Source organism: Macaca nemestrina, chromosome 4, assembly GCF_043159975.1.
Source record: "Macaca nemestrina isolate mMacNem1 chromosome 4, mMacNem.hap1, whole genome shotgun sequence".
In the NCBI taxonomy this organism is placed as follows: domain Eukaryota; kingdom Metazoa; phylum Chordata; class Mammalia; order Primates; family Cercopithecidae; genus Macaca; species Macaca nemestrina.
Window position 1 is genome coordinate 93,679,031 of NC_092128.1, and position 6,000 is coordinate 93,685,030.

At 42.9% G+C, this 6,000-nt stretch overlaps 1 protein-coding gene across 3 annotated transcripts in view; it reads right to left on the reverse strand.

Moving 5' to 3' along the window:
* Positions 1-5,113, reverse strand: part of HYCC1 (hyccin PI4KA lipid kinase complex subunit 1) — a 111,460-nt gene extending 106,347 nt beyond the window's left edge. The window contains exon 1 of one of the 3 annotated variants that reach the window (XM_024790951.2): positions 4,864-5,108. The gene's annotated coding sequence lies outside the window, so the exon portion shown is untranslated. Of the gene's footprint in view, positions 1-4,863 lie in introns of all 3 variants that reach the window. The other 2 variants (XM_011731151.3, XM_011731152.2) reach the window with 2 other exon arrangements.
* Positions 5,114-6,000: the final 887 nt, after the last annotated feature.

Consider the following 6,000-nt stretch of genomic DNA (forward strand, 5'->3'; position numbering starts at 1 on the left):
TAATTTGACAAAGACCTAATAGTTTGTATATACAAAGAGCTCTCATAACTTAGTATTTAAAAATCTCCAGTGTTGTAATAGACAAAGGACACTAATAGGTAATTCACAAAAGAAATAAGGATCTCTGGGTGGAGACATTATAAGTGTTATTTACCATTTATGCTTTCCTGAATTTTTCAAATTTCCTACAATGATTATTATAATAGTAATTAAGAAAATATAGAATGTTTACAATATGGCTGTGACTATAATAATAATGTCCAAAATCATGCTAACATCAATATTTCCACTCTTTTAGGCTGCACCAAAATTAGGGATGACTTTCCTCTCTAGAAAAGAATCATACTTTAATTATTTAATCACAATGAAAGAAATTTTCAGAACTCTAGAATACAATCAGACAAAACTTTTCACTTCTTCTTTATTTATGACCAAGTTACAAGGCCAAATAATATTTGGATAAGCTATTCTGTTTTCAGCCCCCTATGAAAGCTTAGAGTCAAGGCTGAGGAACAAGCCCTGGACCTCAGAACCAGCAGGACTCAATTTTACCTATATCCAAATCCTGAGCCAGAAATTTCAAAAAGAAAAAAAAAAAGGTGGTGAGGTGAGGATAGCTATTACCCTTCTCAAGATAGAAAATGTGGGCCTTTGAGAACTTCTAGTCAAAACTCTTCTCTGTCTCATTTAGGAGACAGAGGAATGATTTTATCCTCAAATGTATTTATAAGGCATATATCCAAAGGGCAAGCAAACAAGATTTCTTCTGAGCAAAGATACCTTAAATAGGAGATTTTCAAGTGTTAAATGTTCTTTTCCCTTAGTGCAGATATGCAGCCTAACTCTGAGAAGGTCAAAAAGTCTATGGCAGGACTTGGCTCTCAACAATAAGCAATAGTCAAACTGCTAATTCCATCTGCTCCCCTCCAAAAAAATGACAAAGCACTACATGATGATGCCAGGGATCTCAGGCTCCATTTAAGGAATTTTTCTGAGCAGTATCCATTTTCACAATGTTAACATGCTCTCTAACTTTTTTAAGTACTTCAGAAGTACTTCAGGGAACCAATTTGGATACTATATGCCAACTTTGATGATGATAACAAAGAAATATACTGTCTTTAACATTATATTCTTAGAGATGTCGCTTCCAGAAATGTCTTCCTTTCTTACTAGTCAAAGCTCTGAATTCCATCCACTTCTAGCTCCTCAGGGTCTTAGTTCCAATAATTATCTCATCTTTCCTAAATTGCTTAAGAATCTCTTCCCACTTGTCTCTACTCTCTCTTTCCTTATGCATGTAAACAAACAAACATAACATTCCTTCAAACAATATTCCTCTGCAATAGTTTTCAATCATGGCTGCACACTGGAATTACTTAAGGAACTATAAAAAAGTATCAATGCAAGTAATCAATAGTGATAGAAAGTAGACAGTGGTTTCCTGGGGATAAGAGGAAAAGATTATAAAGGGACACAGGAAACTTTTGGAGGTGAATATTATTTTGATTATGGTGATGGTTTTGCAGGTATAAACATATGTCAAATATCAAATTGTACACTTCAAATATATGTAGTATATTACATATCAATTACACTTCAACAGAAAAGCTGTTGAAATAAATATTGATATCTGGGTTCAACACCCCCCACACCAAATTGGTATAGGGGTTCTCTCTGGAAAACAAAATTCTTTAAAGCTCCTGAGATTATTGTAAATTATTATTACAATATTGTAAATAAATGCATAGCCAAGATTGAGAACCACTGCTCAATGAAAGCTATAGCTATCATTTTCTCCCTTCTTTATTTCAGTTCTCTCAAAAAGTCTCAATCAAGCATGTCTACTTTATCACACCCATTCTTTCTCAATCTTCTGAAGCCTGGTTTCTGAACCACTCAGTTAAAACTGTTCTTGTTAAAGTTACCTATGGAGTCCTGACAAATTCAGTGGTCACTGGGGCCCTCTCCTAACTTGACACCTCCTTGCAGCATTCAAAAATGTTAACCTGTTCCTCCTCCATTGGAAAATCTCCCCACCCTTGGCATCTTTCCTGATGGTCCTCCTACCTTGCTAGCTACTGTTCCTCTAACTTTCAGACAATTCTTCTCCCTACTTCTGCTATTTATGAGAGTCTGTTCTCTAGCTGCCACTTTCATCATGCTAAAGGCTTTCCCTGAGTCATTTCAACACAACCAAATCAATATAGCTTCAATTCAACCCCCAATCATCTCTTTAATCCTGATTTTCACATCCATAGATACAAACATCTATCTATATATTCACCTGAAGTTCCACTGCTTCTTCAAATTCAAAACAGAATTTATCATCTTCCTTCTATTTATGTGTTCCTCATTTCCAATCAACAGAACCCCAAGTCAAACCTTCAGAGTCCTGAGTCCTCCTTTCTTCTCATAGGTGATTAGGACCTGTCAGTTTTTCCCTCACTCTGCCACAGTAAAGGTCTAAAATACAAATCCAATAAATGGCTTCTCATCTATCACGTTCAATCCAATCACTTTAGCTAAGGATACCATTCCCTGATCTGGCCCTCTACCACCCTCACTATCTTCATCTGGCACCATTTCCCTACTAATCCCTGCATTCAAGCCACATCAATGTCAATGTTACTGACTTTGTCAACTGTCAATGTCAATTGACACTGACTTGTCATTGTCAATGACTTATCTAAATCGCCACAGTTTCTCAGGCCTCCTTGCCTTCTCATTTATTATATCCTCCTCTTGGGAAGTTACTTACCTCCTGCACTTGGCAAAATTATATCATCCTTCACAACTTGGCTGTGTGCTCCCAACTCCACCTACACTCAAGGCAAGTTAACCATCTCCTATTCTAAACTCTCCTACTACACTAGGCATATCTCCATTCCCACTGACTACATAGTATTATAATTGTTAATTTACTGTAATGTTACTAACACCTTGTATATTAGATAGTAAATTCCTTGAACACAAGAGCTATGACATTCATTTCTGTATCCCTAGTACCTACTCAGCCTGGAAGAGTGAAAAAAATAAATTTATGCTTGACATAATTGCAATTATTTATAAAATATAAACGATACCCCAAAAGAGGTCTTGAATACTGATTTCTTAAAATTTCTTAAGATCCATTATAAAATAAATATTAGGCAACAGGATGCTGAATAAAACAGTACATATATTAAACACATTGTCAAAAAGACACCAGTCTAAAAAATACAACCCAGAGCAAATTTCATAAAACAGAAATACAACAAAGAAAGGAAGCACAGCAAGGATAAACGCTGACCCAGCTAATGCCTCATCGGGTGTCTGTATCCAGGTACTGCTAATGCCGATGACTAAGAAGGTTTCTAATCCTTCTAATCCCTCTACGGTAATTTCAATAAATTGAATAAGGATAAACGAGTCAAATCCAGAATTTGTTTCCTAAATATGTGATGCTTTTCCCCCTTGCCACTTGGTTTGATTGAACTGATTATTTGAATAGCTAACTTTGAAGCTACTATTGGCCAAGCAGATCTTAAATGTTTTTCCTTCCTTGCCTTTGCCTGCACTTCAAAAATATGGGGGTTTAGACTACTATTCATCCTGTAAACCTTAAAATGTGTTCACCTAAAGAAAAAAAAATACTTAGAAATGTCGGGGGAGGTGGGGTGCCTGTGGATGTTAGCAGAAGAATGTTCTCATGGAAAACAAGCCTCCCAGTCTTTCTGACTGTATGCCAATAAGATATGAAAGCTGAAAACCTCAAACTGTCAAGTGTTACATGAACCAAAGAGGTGGCCCACCTGCTCCAAAAAACTACTGTGTGACCCAAGGATAAATAATTTGCAAAAGGTCAGCTTGGCCCTACTGCCTGTAGCGCAGTCTCTGAGATAAGGAGTAGCTGCCGGTGGAACGAATTCCCCCTACCTGAAGAGCGCCGCGGCTGCCAGGCTTGTGATAGTGTATTTCTCAGAGAGCAGATTCTGTGCAGTACTAAACCACTTAGGCAAAATTAAAATCTTTCAGGAAGGTCTAAACTCACAAAGCACACATGTGCAAGCTGACGGGCGGACACCAAATTTCGCTCTGAAGCATACAAACTTGGGGGTGTTTTAATGCAACCATTTGGAGCCAAACCCCCGAGGATTCCCGAGTATGTTAAAATGAGCCTCGGGAGAGGAATAACTCATAGAAAGAAAGGGCAAGGGCTCAAGAAGAGATCTTCAGCGTAATAACCCATGAAGGAAGCGTGGCTGCTGTCTGAACCTCTCCGCCCTGCAGGGGACCCAAGAACGACTCAGGCCAACACTATCCTCCCAAGGGGCGGGGGCGGGGGGTCGATAGTGACCATTGTGGCCACCAGACCGGACGGACAGCGGCGGCCTCGCGGGAGCGGAGAGCGCGGATGGGAGAGGAGGCAGAGGCCGGAGCATCCGCCGCGGCAGGGAGGGGACCGGGGGCTCCCGCCCCAGGCCCATCCCGCAGAGGAGCGGCCGGTGGGGCCGAGGCGGCGGCACCCGGGTCACGGCAGAAGGCTGGACTAGTCGCTCCTCGCCGGGAAGGAGAGACCCGAATCGCGCGCACAAAGCTGCCGCCCTCCAGGCAGCGGGCGGGCTGCGCCCAACTTCGGGGCGAACATTCGCCGGCCGCTGCCCACCCGCCCGCCAGAAGCCCCCAGCGCCTGGCGCCGCCTCGCGCCCACCCGTGGCGCCTCGCGCGGGAGCCGTTACCCCCAGTGGAGCCGCGGCCCCGGGGACAAAGTCTCGGTCCTGTCCTTGCCGCCGCCTCGCCCCGGCTCCTCCCTGACAAAAAAAAAGTTATCTGTCGCCAGACGCCCTGGGGGCCCGGCGTGGGTCTCTCGGCTGGACTCACCAGAGCGGCTGCCGGAGCTCCACCTGCAGGACCTCGATTCGTGAGGCTCGCAGCCACAGCGACGGCAGCTGCTCTGCTTCCTCCCGAGTAGCAGCACCACCTGCTCCCCTTCTTCCTAGCAGAACGGGTCCCGGCTAGCCATCTTCCCCCTCCTCTCACTGACTGACAACCCAGCCCGGAGAGCCGCCACTGCTGCCAGCCTCTCTGACAGGCACGACCAGGGACCCGTCCTCAAGCAGCCAACCACCACCGCCCCACGCCGATTCAGCCTATCGCAGTCCTCCGGGGCGGGATCAGAACAACTTCTCCACCAATGAGAATCTTCTTCTGCTGGGCCTGGGGCGGAGCTCTGAGGCGACTTGAGTGGGCGTGGTCTGAGCAATGGGCGTGATCCGGGGCCCGGGGGAAGATGATTGACTGTAAGGTTTGCGGTGGCCGCTAGGCGATGACAATCAGTGAAGGTCTCTTAGATTCTGAGCCGTTAGGGCTTATGGCCTTCTCAGAAAAAATAAGCTTTACCGGGTGATGTGAAGTGTATCAATTTGTTTCTCTTTTGTAAGAAAAGAGAAACAAATTGATAATTTACTAGTAAGTAGGATTTACTTCCCTGTAATTGAATTCACAAGAATTTGTGAAAATCTTACCAAATCCCGGGAGGAAAAAAAATTACATTTTTGCAAAATGGAAATAAAAACTTCCCCCTCACTACATCATTGCTTTTGGGCTTAGCCTGGAAAAAGTCAAATACCATAGCCCGGTTTTCTTTCCATGGAGGTTGTTTTTATTTTTTCCATTATTACTCCCTACTTTTTCTCTGAACATATACTAAATATTTTGTATAATAACTGGAACCTGAGAACACCTGAACCTGCTCCTGCAGACAGTCCTGCTGTTTTTGACCTTGGAAACCCCTCCTACCACATCCTTCTCAAGTCTGGTCAGGATTAATTAGAAGAAAAACTGACCTCCACCCTAGAAAACAGGAAGTCATTCTAGCTTTACACTAGAAATGGGCAGGATTTCTCCAGAAACACTAAGTGAACTTTTCAAACATGCTGAACTCATAAATAACAAGCACATAAAGAAGAAGATATGTTACTTGATTATCAAAAGGGTATCAAGCAAACAATTTCAGGT